We start from the raw sequence: 19,323 nt of genomic DNA on the forward strand, positions 1-19,323 counted from the left end.
TTCACACATATTGTCCAAAAATGGATTTTGTAGAATTTTTACTCGAAGAAGATCCAGCGCAATATATATTACTGTTCACCTATTGTTTCGCACTGTTCACCATTTCAAGTTTGCAGAGCTGTCACGAATACAAAGTGTCGGATGTATAAAGATCATCCACGATAATTCATTACTAATGAAACGGGAAAAAAAACACTTTTAAATGTGGGAGTTGGACACATAATATCAAAACGATTTTGAATTCTCACCACGTCGTTCCACTGTACATTTTCACATCTATTTGACGAATGTACGAAACATATTTTTACTTGCAAAAGGTTCCGTCGCGAAGCTGTCATATTCCAAGCAAACCCCTCCTCTTTGCATGAGTTGCTTTAATTTCAAACTCGCTAATTGATCCAAATCCTTACGTAAAGCAGCAGCATTTTCATCACAACCAGCAACATCCAACATCTGATGTAATCAGCTGATTTAAGTCTTTTATTAACAATTCTGTCATAATGTCACTGATGTGAATCAAAAATAGCAATGATTCGAAGACTGAACCCTGAGATACACCACTTACAACATTAATCCAGTTTGATTGAACTCTCTGTATAACAACCCTCTGCTTTGTTTCGTCAAGCCATTCTCCTATCCAGTTAGATAACCTATCCCTCACACCTATAGATACAAGGAGATAGGGTTTTTATAAGCCTTTTATGTTCCACTTTGTAAATGCTTTCTGAAAATCCAGATCCAGCAAAGCTACACCCATAAGTAAGCAGTAACATTTTCAAAGCATATCAATAGATTTGTAAGGCAATATTTTCTCTTAATGAAATCATTTTGACTGTCCGAAAAAAAATCTCAAGTTTGTTAAATGGCTTTGCAAAGTATCTTTTTTCGGACGTTCCAAAACTTTTCCACCAACTGACGTAAAACTAGTTGGCTTTTAATTACTGAGATAGTTTCTATTGCCTCACTTAAAAATAGGAGTTACATTAGCTAATTTTCAATCTGTTGGTACGTATCCACTATTCAAGGTCTCACAAAGTATGTGACAAATGGCTTACATATCCAATACTTGATTTTATTTAAAACCCTCGAGGAAATATTATCTGGTTAAGGAACCTTATTATTCTTTAGACTTTCTGATTTTACACTAACAACCTTAGACTAATCTCTCTAGCGCTCAAGATCGGCGGTTCCCAACGCTGATTTTAACATATTTATCGCATAAAAATCTATAATAGCTGCGTCTGTGACCTGGATGGTATATCTTCGTATGGAATAGCATAAGCACCCATTTAATTATCCAGCTACTTGAATTATGCGGTGGTTGAATGGATATGTCAGAGAATCAACACATGTACAAGCGACTTCTGTTGCTTTTCCAGAAATAAATTATTCTTCACTATGTAGCGTACTGTTACCATGATGTAAACAACTTTTGTAACCGACTTTAATCGTAGAATCTCACAAGACACTGCACTTTTCTTCCCACGTCAAGTTACGACTTGTTGCAGGTTTTTTTCTGGATGGTCCTGCTGTCATAAGTTGATCCATAGTCCTTCAGTTTCAATGTCATTGAGAACAAGGGATATTCCCATCTTTGAAACTATAAATCCTTATTTGAACACATATTTATGATATGAATGTATTAATACTTTGTGTCGTAAAAAGCTGCATATATATATATTATATATGTCCTTCCTTCAGTGGCATCACATTACCTATATACCACCAAACAATGTCAAAGTGTGGTTTTGATACATACCGTTCCACTGTGACTTCGTATGGTCTGTGGTTGTCACGTGAATTAGTAATATATAAAATCAAAATAGTATTAACCTAGCGTACTCAACCCTCTATGTATGCCTTCATGGCCCAACATGGCCAGATGGGTTAAGGCGTTCGACTCGTAATCTGAGGGTTGCGGGTTCGAATCCCCGTTGCACTAAACATGCTCGCCCTTTCAGCCGTGGGGGCGTTGTAAAGTTACGGTCAATCCCACAATTCGTTGGTAAAAAGAGTAACCCAAGAGCTGGCGGGGGTTGGTGATGACTAGTTGCCTTCCCTCTAGTCTTATACTGCTAAGTTAGGGACGGCTAGCGCAGATAGCCCCCGAGTACCTTTGCGCGAAATTCAAAAACCAAAACAAACAATGCATGCTTTCGTAAATTCTTCTAATTATAAGTCTTCTGAAAGAGTCTGTATTGTTGTAACATGAATATTTATCACAGTTAACAAAGTAATCGTGTTAGAACTCACGTTCTTATTGAAAGCTTAATCAATACGGTTTCAAAACAAAAGACGAGATCCACCAGAGACAAGCGCAGCAATTTTCATAATTCAGATATAATATTTAATACGAACAAAAAAATTACCGTTTCTGAAGATATTCAAATTGCCTTCACATAGCAAAACAGAAGTGAGTCATCAAACTACAATGTTTTTAAGTGAGTTTTCCTAGAAAAAATGTGGTTTAATTTAAACGTTTAACCTGTTCAGTGCCGTAGACTCGTCCAAGCCGATCGGTAACACAGTGCCACGGACGAGCTAATTCGTTCTGAATAATACCTAACTTCAACGATAGATGTCAGCACCATATATGTATTTGACCTACTTACAAATTGTTTCACTTTCGATCCAAAATGGTGTCACGAAAAAAGTTACAAAATGAAGAAGCTCTAGAATTGTATTGTAGCAGCTGAAATACTTGGTAGTTAACAGGTTAAAGGACATTAACTTTAGCTAGAAGTTCTAGTTTTATCTATGGACTAAGACGTAATTATACCCGTATTTTAAAGCATTGCTTTTCTATATGATATCTCTGCATCAGATATGGGGTTGAGATTTCTAATATCTGCATATAATTGAGAAAAATGAGAAAATCTAAAAACCTGGCTTAATACGCTACCACTAGAGGGCAGTATAAATGTATTTCTGAGATTTAAAAGAAAATATATAATTATTGTTTCGATCTATAAATGTGATATATATAAAACACTTTACGTCTTTCAAATTAGCAATGTGAAAATATATTTAAATATATGTATGTATATATGCATTATAAATGCAAAACACCAGTCTGGCTATTTAGTGTAAGCTTCGCATATGATTATATTTCATATTATGTTATAGAAAGATGTAAAAGAAAATCACTTCTGTCCTGTTTTTGCACCAGGATTTTGAAATCGAACTCACAGAGTTTGTTTGTTTGTTTTGTTTTTTTAATTTCGCGCAAAGCTACTCGAGGGTTATCTGCGCTAGCCGTCCCTAATTGATCAGTGTAAGACTAGAGGGAAGGCAGCTAGTCATCATCACCACCCACCGCCGACTCTTGGGCTACTCTTTTACCAACGAATAGTGAGATTGACCGTAACATTATAGAGCTCCCATGGCTGAAAGGGCGAACATGTTTGGTGCGACGGGGATTCGAAACCGCGACCCTCAGATTACGAGTCGAAACTCACAGAGAGTTCTTTAAAATCAAGGATAATAAAGAAGCTATTGGGTAATTAATTTCTTTCTGATGTGAAAACGATACGACATGGTCTTTACTTTTATTCATTGAAACAGTTCAGTCAGATGCATTTTGGGTTAAAACAGAATAATTATAAGAAGAAAGCAAAAATCAAACATCTTATGACCTTTAAATTACAAACTAGTTAAATAAGTTAAAACGGCACTTGTACATACGTACAGTTAAAAGGAGTACAACGTTAAATTATTTACACAATAAATATTTCACTGACAAAACACGACCCAGCCCTAAAGAAGGAATACACTTCTGACGTTTCACATCACCATCCTCAGGACAAAAATTTAAATTTGAAGTTCGATCATGACTTAGATAACTTCAACAATACCTCGCGTACTTTCGCCCTCTCCCAGTGGCATGTTTGCGAACTTATACTGCTAAAAACCAGGTTTTGATACTCGTGGTGGTTAAAGCACAAATAGCATTATGTGTAGTTTAATGTTTAGTAACAAATAAAATAACGCGTACTTGCAGCGCCATCTCATGTTGTAGACTGGAATAATGTTAAATTGATAAATCTGGTTGAATAAACAACAGATATTAAAACAAATAGTATATATATTATGCTAATGGAAGAGATTGGTTCGAATTTAGAAAGAACAACGTAAAGTACATATGGTTTATAAATCTTTTGATATATTAAAGTCTAGATGGTGCTAAAAGTATGCAAATTATTTATGAAGATTTTCAATCAGTCTTTGATTCCATGATCCATTATTGACAGATAATGAAGTTCGTTTTATTTATTTCAAGTATTTTGTAGATGTTGGAACTGTACGAGTTCCAGCTGATAAGCTGATGCATCGTGTTCTTAAGGTTATATTCTTGTACCAAGTTTTACTTGAAGAAACTTTAAGGCATTTTGGGTTCTATTTTAGTTGTACCATTAAGGGTTTGCCGCGGTTTGTTTCGTGTGTGTAATTTCCTATATTTATTTATCTGTTTTGAGGGGTTGTTATGGTGTGATTTGTATATGCATGTGTTGTAAGTTCTGCTATGTATCATATTTAAGTGTTTTTATATACTTTTTTTTATGTCATTGCCTCCTATATCAGGGAGGGTTGGAAATAAATGAAAAATTAGATATGTGTAATTTTTTTTAGCTCTGTTCGTAGTTTTTAATACATTATTTATTGTGCAGTTGTTTTAACTTTGTACTTCTTTGAATTGGACACACACTGCTTATGTAAACATACGTTTTCTAATTGCCATAGTAAAGTGTAATTACACTAGGATTCTTTGTATTAGTCACTGGTTGTCCAGAACTGGTCAGTATATACATAGTTCAACTAGACAGATGATTATATCACTTGTTCTGTTTACCAATCATCTACAGTTTTTTTTTCCTATTGATTAACTAAGAAAATAGAGGAAAATGCGTAACAAGTAAAAACATCTTGCCTGTTAGCACGAGTAATAAGATATTAATAAATGTTTTAAAGTAATTTTTCAAGTTATTCTCTTTACCTTCTCTCACTTACCAATCTCCTCCCGCTCTCTTGGAGACTCATCCATAGGCTTGAGAATTATAACGCCAAAATTGGTGATTCGTTCCCTGCGATAGCCACAGCCAATTGTGCAGTTTTGTGCTTCAACAAAAAACCTTTTAACTTTATTCACATGACATATAATCACATATATTCGTAAGTGATTAAGTATCTATTAGATTTGCTAACGAAAAATTGTGAGAGCTATAAAAATAACTGGGAAAGGCAGGAAGAGTTATTTGTTTTAGATATTTTAGGCTAACATGTTTGTTTGTTTGTTTGAATTTCGCGCAAAGCTACTCGAGGGCTATCTGCGCTAGCCGTCCCTAAGTCCAAAAGACAGATTTAGGTGAAGTATATGTTACCTTGACAACAGCACGAACGAAACAGAACAACTTACAATTTTTAAGCGAACACCAATTTCTTGAACACGGAAATTATATGAAATATATGTTTATATAAAATATATAATAATATAAAGCATAATTATATAAAATTAAACAGAATATATAATTATATAGAATACTTAATTATATAGAATATATAATTTCCATGTTCAAGAAATAATATTTGGTGAATCATAACGCATTATTTACTTGCCAGTTCTTGTCTGTCTCTACTTAATTTTGGGAACTGGTTACCACTCCGAAGGATTTTGGGAACTGGTTACCACTCCGAAGGATTTGGCGGACTAACTCTTTTTTTTTTTTTCACGTGTCCTTCTGCTGCACGGGTTTCCGTCTCAAACACCTTGGAAGGAGAAAGTAGTCGCACCCTGACCTTGGAACAACTTTCATCGAAGACACTAGAAACTAAAATCAGAAGAATCGCCGTATCCAAGGTCAAAGCAGTGAGAAGAGAATATACAATGTAACAGTTAGAGAAAAAATAAAGTTACGAAAACCAAAAGCTTTATCAACACGTTATTTATTATTCTTCTACAAAAGCAACATGTTCCGAAAATAGGAAGAACTTTTTATTTTTTTTTACAATAAATGGTCACGAACCACGTAAACAGCTGGCTACATCCGAATTCGAATAAGTAACTTAGCGCGCATCTGTTGTTGTTGTTATGAATTAAGCGCAAAGCTACACAAAGGTCTATCTGTGCTCGGCCCTTCACGGGTATCGAAACCCGGTTTTTAGCGTTGTAAGTCCGCAGACATACCGCTGAGCCACTGGAGAGTGTTTTATAAACTAAACTCACAATCCAAAGTTTGTTTGTTTGTTTGTTTTTCTTATAGCAAAGCGACATCGGGCTATCTGCTCAGCCCACCGAGGGGAATCGAACCCCTGATTTTAGCGTTGTAAATCCGGAGATATACCGCTGTACTAGCGGGGGACGAGCGCGCATCTACGAGTTCGTTAAACATTCACTTCTGTAAAGTCCACCATAATCATTTCTACATATCTGAGGATGGAGAAGTTGTAGATTTTTATGGACATTTAGTGCAAGTCTGAAAGGTTTCAGTCATTCTCTTGCTTCTACTTAGGCTTATATGGTTTTATAATAACCAAATATCAAATAGTAATAAGTACACATTATATAAATATATCACAGGTTCGATAAACAAACACTCTTCTTACGATTTTCAATCTTCAGTTGATATATTAAAACTTAATCAGATGTCAAACATACTGTCTTCGTTTGTCTTTTAATCTTACATCTGAAGTATTGGAGGTTTAATCAGATATCATGTCTTTTAATCTTACATCTGAAGTATTGGAGGTTTCATCAGATGTCATGTCTTTTAATCTTACATCTGAAGTATTGGAGGTTTGATCAGTTGTTAAACAAACTGTATTCATTTGTCTTTCAGTTTTCTCTCTAAATATTCAGTTTATTCTAATACCAGACATACTGTATTCATTCGTCTTATATCTAGCACAAAATTCTGAGAAAGGTAAATCATGAAGTGAAGGTGCTATTGCTGTGCAAGTTACACTTTTTCTAAACAACGTGCACTATTTTTTATTTAATTTGTTTTTCGAGAACACACACTCAGATACCAGTATGAATTGATTTATTCGCGTCGTGATGGAATTTCCAGTATGACTTGGTGTTTTGCACACATACGGTATTTTCCCGGAACGTGTCTGGAAAAAAACACAAAAAAATCTACTTATCTTACTCCAGGAGCGTCAATATAGAATCCCTCTATAATCAATACCCTGAAAGGGTTTAGTTTACAGTAGACAAATATAACATTTTTAGCTACATGTATAAAGATAATGCAGGAGATGGATAGACGTAATTGTGTTACACTTCACACTTATCTAACCGTTTATAAACTTGTTTAAACTAATGTTGAAAAGAATTGTTTTAGAATAAAAAGCCAGTAATATCAGTATCGGTTGATATTTGAATTTGACAAAGAAATAGGGTGTATATGGAAACGTTTTGTCCTGTTTCGTATCAAAAATATTTTTTAAAATAACGACAAAAGCCTATACTTAAATCCCGAGTAATTACTGGTTTGGATTTCACAGTCACGTGATTGGTGAATGTCGAATTCATAGCTATCATTTGTGTGAGGTCTAACTCGTGCGAGTCTGCGCGGCTTTTGTATTTAACGCACTAAAATTTGGTTCCTCAATAACGGATTTTTTAATACGAGACCACGCATGTGCAAAATGCAGCGATAATCAAGTTCCACTCTTCTATCAGAAAAGATTGGCCCAAGGTTTGTTGAGGGATGCTGTTGACTAGTTGTCATAATAAGAACGACAGGTAGCCCTTCTGTGGCTTTGGATTAAAGTTCTAAAACAAACCTGTTAAGCATATATTACAAAATATAAATAGTCAGATTAACCTGTTCAGTGCCGTAGACGAGATAACTCGTCCAAGCCGATCGATAACACAGTGCCACGGACGAGTTAATTCGTTCTCAATAATACCCAACTTCAACGCTAGATGTCAGCACCATACATGCATTTGACCTACTTACAAATTGTTTCACTTTCGATCCAAAATGGCGTCACGAAAAAGTTACAAATGAAGAAGCATTAGAGTTGTATTGTAACAGCTGAAATACTTGGAAGTCAACAGGTTAAAGGCAGTCTTTTGTGCAACCGCTTAATGTTATTTTATATTGGTTTATGCTAGTTTGTAGAAGTATCACAACCACTTAAAGCTGTATGATCGTCACAACTTCTGTATCATATCCCAAAGTAGGGGTGTCCGGTTCGTAGCACTCATTCAAAATAAATATACTGGAAATAAGTAGTAACGACGGCTGTGCTACAACGTGCTACGTTCTCCAAAAGTACCTTTTAATTCATGAAAACAACCAAGTCTCTCCAGGTTCACATTTAGCATCGTTGGGTGTTCTCAAGAGCTTAAAATATAATAACAAAAGGTGGAAAGCACTTACAGAAATTTCGCGTGGTTTGCAACAATGAAACGATTTCTTCGTCTTACAATAATAGAATAAAACAACAAACGTGTACGATCAAAATACTTCCGACTTTGTTGATTACATAATTTAATAAAAATATTGTCATTGTTGCACTTAATTCTGATGTAACTGGAAAAAACAAACAACTAGATTTAATACTTAAAATGACCGCTAGGATTCCGAAAATGACCAAGAATGTTACGAAAATGAATACTTTTTTGAACACAAATAAAACACATTATGTTTTAGACTTTTCCCTTTTTTTGTACTGGTGTGAAATAGCCACATTGTGCCATTATATCTTAGTTCACCTCCTTGTTACAAAAATATACATTGAACAACATTAGTCTTGCAAAATATTTACGTTTTTTCTCGTTAACAAGCACGTGACTTATGCTTGAGAAGACCACGTGTGATGGCAATCTCTTCTCTTTTTTTCCGGTTCTGTTTGTGTGTTTTTCTTATAGCAAAGCCACATCGGGCTATCTGCCGAGCCCACCGAGGGGAATCGATCCTCTGATTTCAGCTGGTAAATCCGGAGAGTTATCGCTGTACTAGCGGAGAGGGGCTTTTCCGGTTCTTTAAAGGTTTCAGAAATACATCAGAATCTGACATTGTTTACTTATTTCTGTATTTACTGATCCCAAGACTTTCTTAAGATGTTGTTGGTAGTTTTACAGCAGTCTTAAATTATAATACGAACATTTTTAACTTACTCTATCAGACAATAAAACTTTAGGGTAGCAAGTCTCATCAAAAGCGTAGTTTAAGTTCAACTGACTGGAGTTAATATTAATTAGTACTGTATCCAACAGTACTAGGAGTACTACTGTGATGTCACTTTTCTGTAACAAACTAACTCATAAGTACAGAAATACAAGAACTCCTCATGAATGTGGTAATGTGAAGGGAAATACCCAATTCTCTTCCTCTATTAATTTCAAATGGAGCTAAGATTTTTAGTTCAAAATACTGACTCACTAGACGCTGATAAAATTATTCCTAAATGGATTTGACAGCTAGAGATAAAATATTCGTTATTATAAATATATTAAGGTAAAAGATAGAGGGCGTCATTAGTTTTGATTGCATCAAAATGCTCATTTTTCGTTGTCGTCTGTTTGTATTAAGTACAAACCTACATTAGGAACAAGGTATGCTGTGCCCACTACGGTTATTGAAACCTGGTTTCTAGCGTTATAAGTTTTCAGATTACCCATGAGCCACTGGATAGAATCAAAATCCTACTTTCACTATAGATAGTTTCTGAGAACCTGCATCTCACCCCATTTAGTTTCGTTGGATTTTAAATAATTTCCAATATGTATTTTGTTTCATGTGCAGGTATTCCTGCACATTAACTCCCTACTACCTACTTGACGCCCCTAAATGCGTAATACAATTTGCGCTGTTGTAGATCAGTGGTTACAAACCTTGTGTTAGGTCGCACACACCCCACGAGATGTTAGAGCCGGCAGTACACTCTTGACGCGTATGATTTGTTTAAAAACAACAAACGTAAAATACGTGATTCAAAACAAATACAAACGTAAGATACGTGATTCAAAACAAATACAAACGTAAGATACGTGATTCAAAACAAATACAAACTTGAATAATTTCTTTTGGTTAATGTTGTTGTTAATATCAACAAAAAGAAATTATTCAAGTTTGTATTTGTTTTGAATTTCGCGCAAGGCTACTCGAGGATTATCTGCGCTAGCTGCCCCTAATTAAATTAGTGTAAAACTAGAGGGATGACAGCTAGTCATCACCACTCACCGCCAACTCTTGAGGTACTCTTTTACCAACGAATAATTGGATTGATCTTCAAATTATAACGCTCACACGGCTGAAAGGGCGAACATGTTTGGTGTGACGGGGATTCGAACCCGCGACCCACAGACTACGAGTCGAATGCCGTAGCTACGTGGTCATGCCGGGCCCAATTATTCAAGAGTACACCAAAAGTATTCAAACACTGACTCATGGAATGCATTTATAATTCATCGAGTCTTTCTTTTAATTCTGATGGAACCACACCCCACCCACTCCCAGTGGCACAATGATATGACTGCGGACTTACAACGCTAGAAACCGGATTTTAATGCCGTTGATGAGCGGAGCGCTATGTAGCGTTGTACTTAACTTCAAACAAACAGTTGGGTTCATTTTATTTCCGTTTTTCAAAATCACTTTAGCACTCCAGGGATAACACGTCACAGCCAAATACTGTATTACGTGGAGGGGTTCCAAAGGTCTTGCAGAAGTGATTTTATCAGAATTTTGTCTTTCACGTCAAAGTGTCTCTGAGCGACATCCATTTTCTTTCTAATTTTTTACGAGGTGCGATACGTCTTCGCCAACGCAATTTCTATTTTCCGATATAAACGCTGGCGAGTTAATAAAAAATACTTGTTGTTTATATTTGACTTCTATTCATTATGTTTTTTGTACACAACTATCCTTTCTTAACATCGGTATTTAGCTCTTCGGTTTTCCCACCGCTAGTCCTGAGGGTATTTGGTTGATAGCAACAAGAAGAATGCGATGGGAAAATCCACGAGCCAAGGTGGATCACGTAATCTTATAAAATATTCACTTTTCCAAAACAGCACAATCACGTACCATCCTGTGTTTGACCTTGAAGTTAGAGTAATCTTGATTTTTATAAGCTTCTCAAAGATTTATCTTAAGTGATGTCGTCACAAGAACGTGAGTGATTTGAAACATAAAAGGCTTACTTCAATATCTTAACCTCGTGGTTAACTTAGCTTCTTGAAGAGTCGAAAAACGATATCATTGTCTGAATAACCAAATTATAGAAAAACTGTAAAAACACTCATCAGAAAGGAACAATGCCAAGAATGGCGTAACTACAAACATTGTCCTCTCTGGGTTCACCTTTGGCTCGAGCACTCCCGCAACTGCGGGAGCATACTTTTCCTGAACCAAGGTGGACAAGGCTAGAAAAAGACATAAAATTATACAGAGATAAAAAGTCAAAACGTATTATCAATAACACTATCAAGAACAACCAACCGATACGTAGGTTAAATATATTTTGTTTTTAATCCCGTAATATGGATAAGTGGATAATTAGAAAAGGAAAGAATCCAGATGATGGTGAACACAGAAAATAAAGACAATTTAATTGATTCTGGTATTACTAACGAAAAGTTTTTTTGTTTCTTTTGTTTTGAATTTCGAGTTAAGCTACTAAAGGGCTATCTACGTTAGCCGTCCCTAATTTAGCAGTGTAAGACTAGGGGGAAGGCAGCTAGTCATCATCATCCACTGCTAACTCTTGGGCTACTCTTTTACCAACGAATAGTGGGATTGACCGTCACATTATAATGCTCCCACGACTGAAAAGGCGAGCATGTTTGGTGTGACGAACCCGCGACCCTCAGATTACCAGTCGCACGCCTTAACCCACTTGGCCATGCCAGGCCTTTGTGTAACACACTTTATAGAAATAATAAATTATACAACCTTAAGCAACACTTTAACAATTTTCACAACGAATTTGATGTAAAATTTCCAGTTGATAGCAAAATTCTTATGAATGAAATTAGCCGTTTGAAAGCACAACTTCGTGAACAAAAGAGAGGCCTAAATGATTTTTATCATCGATAGAACGAGTTACGTTAGTTAGCTATAAAGTAGCTTGAATTCCAGCTCAAAACAATAAATCATTTTCTGATGCTGAACTAGTAAAAGAAATATTGATTGTGGTCACTGAAATTCTGTTGGAAAATTATGATTCAAAAATAAAAGATGATACTCTTCAAAAGGTAAATAATATGCAATTAAGTCAAAGAACAATTGTCCGCAGAATGCTAGAGTTAGTGCATTTTTAGTTAGCACTAGAGTGGTCAACAGAAGTTAGTGATACTGCACAGTTGATATTTTGGGTTTGATATGTAACTTCAGGTGAGGGAAGAAATGTTTGGCCTTTGTGGATTACGAGATCGAACATGTGGAAAAAACATCTTTGAAATGTCAAAAAAATTCAATCTGAATTTTAAAAAAGTGGTTTCTGTCACAACAGACGGTGTTCCCACCATGACTGGGTTGAAATTAGGATTTGTTTCTCTTTTGAAGCAGCATTTAATTGAAAATAATGTGAAGTCCACGCTGCCATCTTTCCTTTGCATTTTGCATAAAGAAAATTTATGTACTCAGATGTCTAAAAGTGATGAATCGAAAAATTTTATGGACATTATTGTAAAAATTGTGAATTATGTTAGAAATGGAAGCTTTTTTATCCATCGACAATTTGTTGAGTTTTTGAAGAAAAGCAGTAATTGTACTTTTCATGATCTTAGTGATTTTGCAAATGTAAGATGGTAAAGTAGATGAAAAGTCTTGGAACGATTTACTTCCTTATTTCCTCAAATAAAAGAGTATCTTGTTGAAAAAGGTAAGATTGAAAATTTCCCTGGAATTGAAACTTTGTCATAGTAGTGTAGTTTGTACTTTCTGTGCGACATGATGACTCACTTGAATAATTTGAATACGACGCTTCAGAGAAGAGGTAAAATAATAAGTGGGTTATCACAGTCTATTCACGAATTTTAATTAAAGCTAAATCTCCTTGCGGAACAATTACAAAATAATGATTTGACGCATTTTGCAAAGTTGAATAGTTTTCAAAAAGTAATAAGAATTATGATTTCTCTGATGCTAAAGATGATCTCTATGTAAACTGGATCAAAAATCTATTTAAATTTTAAATCACGTTTCTCCGAATTAAAAAACTTAAAACTGATATTTAAATTTTTGCATGACACATTTCAATTTGACTTAGGAAATTTCATGAAGGAAATTACATAATTTTAGTCTTTGGAGAAGTGTGGACTGGAAGACGAGATACTTTCACTTCAAAGGGTAAAACACATAAAAGGTTAACAAAAACGTTCTATCAGAGAGCTGTGGTTCACTATTCTGATAAATTAGTCTTCCAAATTTAAAGATAGCAATTTCAAAATTATTTTCCATATTTGAATTCACGTGGATGTGTGAATCAATATTTTCTACGCTAGATTTTCTCAAGTCTAGATACAGATCTCGATTTACTGACATAAATTCAGAGGCAGATCCAAGATGCTCATTGAGTATAGATATTAAGCCAAATTTCACGAAACTTGTTGATGAAAACACCCATCAGTTTTCACATTAAAGGTTAGTTGAAATGCGATTATTTTGATTAAACTAACATCTTTCAATTATTTTTTTGTTGTTGTTGAATAGTGTAGGCCAACGTTGTTTCCATTAGCCACAGTTGTGGCCACTATGAAAAATAAGTTACCCATCCCTTCCCTATAGGCTTCCCATTATTGTTTGACATTTACTACTACACCCTAGACGTTTCTCATTATTGTTTGACACTTGCTATTAAAACTCTATAGGCTTTTCATTGTTATTCAACATTTACTACTAAACTCTATAAGCTTCCCATTGTTATTCAACACTTACTACTGAACTCTATAGGCTTCCCATTGTTATTCAACATTTACTACTAAACTCTATAGGCTTCCCATTGTTATTCAACACTTACTACTGAACTCTATAGGCTTCCCATTGTTATTCAACATTTACTACTAAACTCTATAAGCTTCCCATTGTTATTCAACACTTATTACTAAACTCTATAAGCTTCCCATTGTTATTCAACACTTACTACTGAACTCTATAGGCTTCCCATTGTTATTCAACACTTACTACTGAACTCTATAGGCTTCCCATTGTTATTCAACATTTACTACTAAACTCTATAAGCTTCCCATTGTTATTCAACACTTATTACTAAACTTTATAGGCTTCCCATTGTTATTCAACACTTACTACTGAACTCTATAAGCTTTCCATTGTTATTCAACACTTACTACTAAACTCTATAGGCTTCCCATTGTTATTAAACACTTACTACTAAACCTTAATGCTCTTCTTATCCTTTCTTGTAATTTATTTAATTACTTGTTTCGGAATTCGTCGTTTTATATCATTCCTAAAACACAGAACTTTTGAAATTTCCTTTGGTTGTTTTACCACCCGTTGTCTTCAGTACTACCATTGACTTATCTCACTGGATGTGAACTAGGCCAAACATGGCTTTTGTGGAAGGTTTCTCCCGAGCACAGAGAAAACCAAAAAGCCTCTTATTTGAAACGATACTTCATTTGAATCTGATCGTTGAAGAAACTTTCTATATGATAAAGCTGTGGCACATCGCTGTAGAACTAAATTCGTTTTTGATAAATGTTCGTGAATTCGCAGTGAACCAAACATACAAATAACGATGATCTCACTTTGAGACAATCAGATTCGAAGACAGCTTGAATGGCTAATGAAGAAAACTTTATTATAAGTTTAACATAGTAACAAACCTACATAGTTTCGACAAGGTTTCGTTAAACTAGTAATAAAGTTTTCGTCATTACTCATTCAAGCTATCTTAAAGATTTATTATCTCAAACTGGATTCTTCGTCTCCAAATAAATAGGTGTTAAACAATTCGTTCTTGTGACTGTGACTCATTCCTGGGTTTAAAACTCGTTCCAAAGAAATGGTTTAGCCTACATATACAGTACATAATGTTTTATAATTACGTAATTTTCTTTAGCCCAGATAATCTATAATAATTTTATTTACCTAAGCTCCTGTAGCAGTATTTATTTATTTGTAAATTGTTTGATTGTTTTCTTGTTACTAAGCAACAAGCTACACAATGGGATCGACTTTTTTTTTAAATGTAAACTTTATGGAAAACTTGAAATGATTAGCGAATACTTTTTTTTATAGAAGTGGGGGGCTTAATGATGGACACATAATTGCTTGTTGTTACTGTAGTTGATCAAGTTGAACGAATGATATCATATCGAAAGATTTAGAGCGTCGTCACTTTTGTCGACGTGGCACAGGGAAACTACGTTCCTTATTTTATAATTCGCCCCGTGGCACTATTTTAATCACACGTGCGTGAATAGCAACAACAAAACAAACAAGTTTCGAAATATTATACGTTCATCCAGCCTTTGGTGGAATTTTCGGTCTCAAAACCCCTTCTGATATACGAAGAGAACTGAAGGTATTAATAGTTAAATCCGTTTTCTTACTTCAAATTGGGGTCGTCCATAACATAGTGATCGGTCGGTCTGATTTATATATCCGAGGGTTCGTGGTTCGCGTCGTGTTGCCATAAAAGAGCACTTCGCAACATGGAACCATGCTTCAGCTATCAGAATGACGTTTAAATCCAATTATTTGACCACACAAGAGTTGGCGTAAGGTGCTGGTTTCCCTGTAGTCTATGAATTCAACATTTTTATGAATATAGTCCTTAGGAATCCTGCAACAAAAACTCTAAACCTTACAAATTACACACTTCAAATCTTGTGGTCATTTTAAAAATGTACACACGACAGTAAGTCAATCTTAAGTTTTGTTTTGAACCAAGTGACACATTGGTTTTGTTTCTTTTAAAAATGTACACACGACAGTAAGTCAATCTTAAGTTTTGTTTTGAACCAAGTGACACATTGGTTTTGTTTCTTTTAAAAATGTACACACGACAGTAAGTCAATCTTAAGTTTTGTTTTGAACCAAGTGACACATTGGTTTTGTTTCTTGCTTTAACAGTTGACTACATCCTGGTGTTATAAGCATGTTTATAAACACCATGTTTCAATGTTTCAAAAAGATAGAGTGTTAGTTTCACACTTCACTGAGCAAAACAACAAACAAGAAATAACACCAAAATGTGTTAACGTTATAATATGGTCGTTGAATCTTAGAAGATTCATTTATTTTGTTTGTTGTTTATAACAAAGCCACATAACGGGTTACTTGTGATCTAAGTCCTCAAACTTACTGCTAAGTCACTCTGGGGTCGGGCATCTTTTCTCTTCGTTGTTTTATATTTTTGATGTTGTTATTGTTGAAAGTTTAAAAATTTCTCACAAAGATACACAAACGTTATAAGTCCCTAATCTTAAACTGCTAGATTAGATGGATGATAGCTCTTCAACAGTATTCACTGCTACTCTTGTCTGATCGAAGAATGATATAATTTAACCATCACTTTTAGAGTGCGTACATGCTATAAAGTGAAACTGGACGAGGACTGTAGGTTGGAAACATTGACCTCCAGGTCACAACAAAAGAATATGTGCCTGACTTTCGTTTGCTTCCCGTAGACGATGTCTTCTGAACTGTGGATGGCGCCGGGTTTCTTTTTATCACGTGCTGACAACGGACTTAATGTTTATTCATTATTAATTAAAAATGTTGGGGACTAAGTAATAACAACCATTACAGAAATTAGGTTTAACTTCTGATTTTTTGTCGTTATGATTTTAGAAAAGTATTATTGTATTCTATTGGACATAAATTACTATATTATTTTATAAAAATGTACACTTATTAACTTCTATTTCTGGTGTTAACCTGACAGCTTTATAACTTTAGCGCTATGTTTGTGGGTGTTTTTTTTTTGTAATTATTTGCAAACATTTAAATCAGTAATTGTTTAGTTTCCTAACAAATGTTCATATTAGTGTCGCTAGATGGCAATACAATTAATAAATTTATAATATTTTCGAATTCTTGCACCATACATCTAAGAAATGGGTGGATAAAAAACATTATGTACATGTTAAAATAGATCAGGAAAATTAGGGAGTTTATTTAAACGTGCATTACATATATGACCAATAAAGTAAAAACTGAACAAAAACATGTGCTTTATTTCTTGTTTCTTTGCAATAAGATGAACTATCATATACATATAATCGAGTTGTGAGATTAATTTCTACATAAAATTTTCAGGACAATGAATTCAAATACAAAAATAATAAAGTCAATATAACATAAATATTACATTTTGAAATTCTTTGGCATGATATTCAGTGTCTAAAAAACTCACGATTATTTAATACATCATTCTAAAAATAAGACAGTTTTGACGTTTTATCGCCCGAGTCGCGCCAAACATGCTCGCCCTCCCAGCCGTGGGGGCGTTATAATGTGACGGTCAATCCTACTATTCGTTGGTAAAAGAGTAGCCCAAGAGTTGGCGGTGGGTGGTGATGACTAGCTGCCTTCCCTCTAGTCTTACACTGCTAAATTAGGGACGGCTAGCACAGATAGCCCTCGAGTAGCTTTGTGCGAAATTCCAAAACAAACAAACTTGACGTTTTACACGCATATTTAAGCGTGTAACATTTTTCAGCATATTAAACCTTCTATTTATACAATTACCAGAAGACCAATTTGCATATCAAAATTTTGCACCATCTAGTGGCAATATTTCCATTTAAAATTTCTATTTTTGTATGTAATTATCTCAATAGATTCATGGCCTGGCATGGCCAGGTGGGTTAGGACGTTTGACTTGTAATATGAGGGTCGCGAGTTTGAATCTTCGACGCACCAAACATGCTCGTCCTTTCAACCGTGGGGGCGAAATAATGTGACGATCAATCCCACCGTTGGTAAAAAAGTAGCCCAAGAGTTGGCGGTGGGTAGTGATGACAAGCTGCCCTCCCTTTAGTCTTACGCTTATAAATTAGGGACGGCTAGCGTAGATAGCTCTCGTGTGGCTTTCCAAGAAACAAACAATAGATTCACGTATATTCATACCAATTAAATTTCCACGTTGTGCTAAAATAACTGTTTTTCCTAATGAATTGTATGATTAGTTCCATTGATGTGTTCTGTTAAAGGTGAAACAGTAATATTATTGTTTTTAACATTTATTTTGTGTTTATTAATCCTGAATTAAAAATTTATTTTATTCTTTCTCATTCACGCACTATGGAATTCGAGCCGATTTCAATTTCAGACACTAATGATCCATGTTAAATAATTACTTATTAGTACACATCATTTTACTAATAACAAACTTTCGTTTTACGATTCTTACCCCAACCGGTTCTTAAACCGCTTACTACAGTAAATATGATATAGTTCTGTTATGTATTTTCATAAGATATTTGTTCTGCTCAGCTATAAAGTTAATGTTTTATTGAATTTGTTTTTTTCAAAGAAAAAGAATAATGTTTGTTAATTTGTTTTGGAATTTCGCACACAGCTACTCGAGGGCTATCTGTGCTAGCCGTCCCTAATTTAGCAGTGTAAGACTAGAGGGAAGGCAGCTAGTCATCACTCCTCACCGTCAATTCTTGAGCTACTCTTTTACCAACGAATAGTGGGATTGACCGTCACATTATAACGCCCCCACGGCTGAAAGGGCAAGCATGTTTGATGCGATCGGAATTCGAACCCACGACCCTCAGATTACGAGTCGAACGCCTTAATCCACCTGGCCATGCCGGGCCAAAAGAATAATGAGTAATAACTTCAGGAAAAAAACAACCTAGGTCTGTAAGATCACAAGAGAAGCAACACAGGAAGGGTTTGGTCATGTAGTAGGAGTCAGAGAAAAATGTTTAGTGAGAATATTGCAAATTCCAGTTGAGGGACGAGGAAGTAGAGAACAGAGTGGATTGAGGTCGAGGAAGTAGAGAACATAGTGGATTGAGGGTCGAGGAAGTAGAGAACATAGTGGATTGATGACGAAAAGTAGAGAACATAGTGGATTGAGGGACGAAGAAGTAGAAAACATAGTGGATTGAGGGTCGAGGAAGTAAAGAACATAGTGGATTGAGGGACGAAGAAGTAGAAAACATAGTGGATTGAGGGTCGAGGAAGTAAAGAACATAGTGGATTGATGACGAAGAAGTAGAGAACATAGTGGATTGAGGGTCGAGGAAGTAGAGAACATAGTGGATTGATGACGAAGAAGTAGAGAACATAGTGGATTGAGGGACAAGGAAGTATAAAACATAGTGGATTGAGGGACGAGGAAGTAGAGAACATAGTGGAGGGACGTGGTGGACAGAGATGT

The sequence above is a fragment of the Tachypleus tridentatus genome, chromosome 5 (assembly GCF_004210375.1).
Source record: "Tachypleus tridentatus isolate NWPU-2018 chromosome 5, ASM421037v1, whole genome shotgun sequence".
In the NCBI taxonomy this organism is placed as follows: domain Eukaryota; kingdom Metazoa; phylum Arthropoda; class Merostomata; order Xiphosura; family Limulidae; genus Tachypleus; species Tachypleus tridentatus.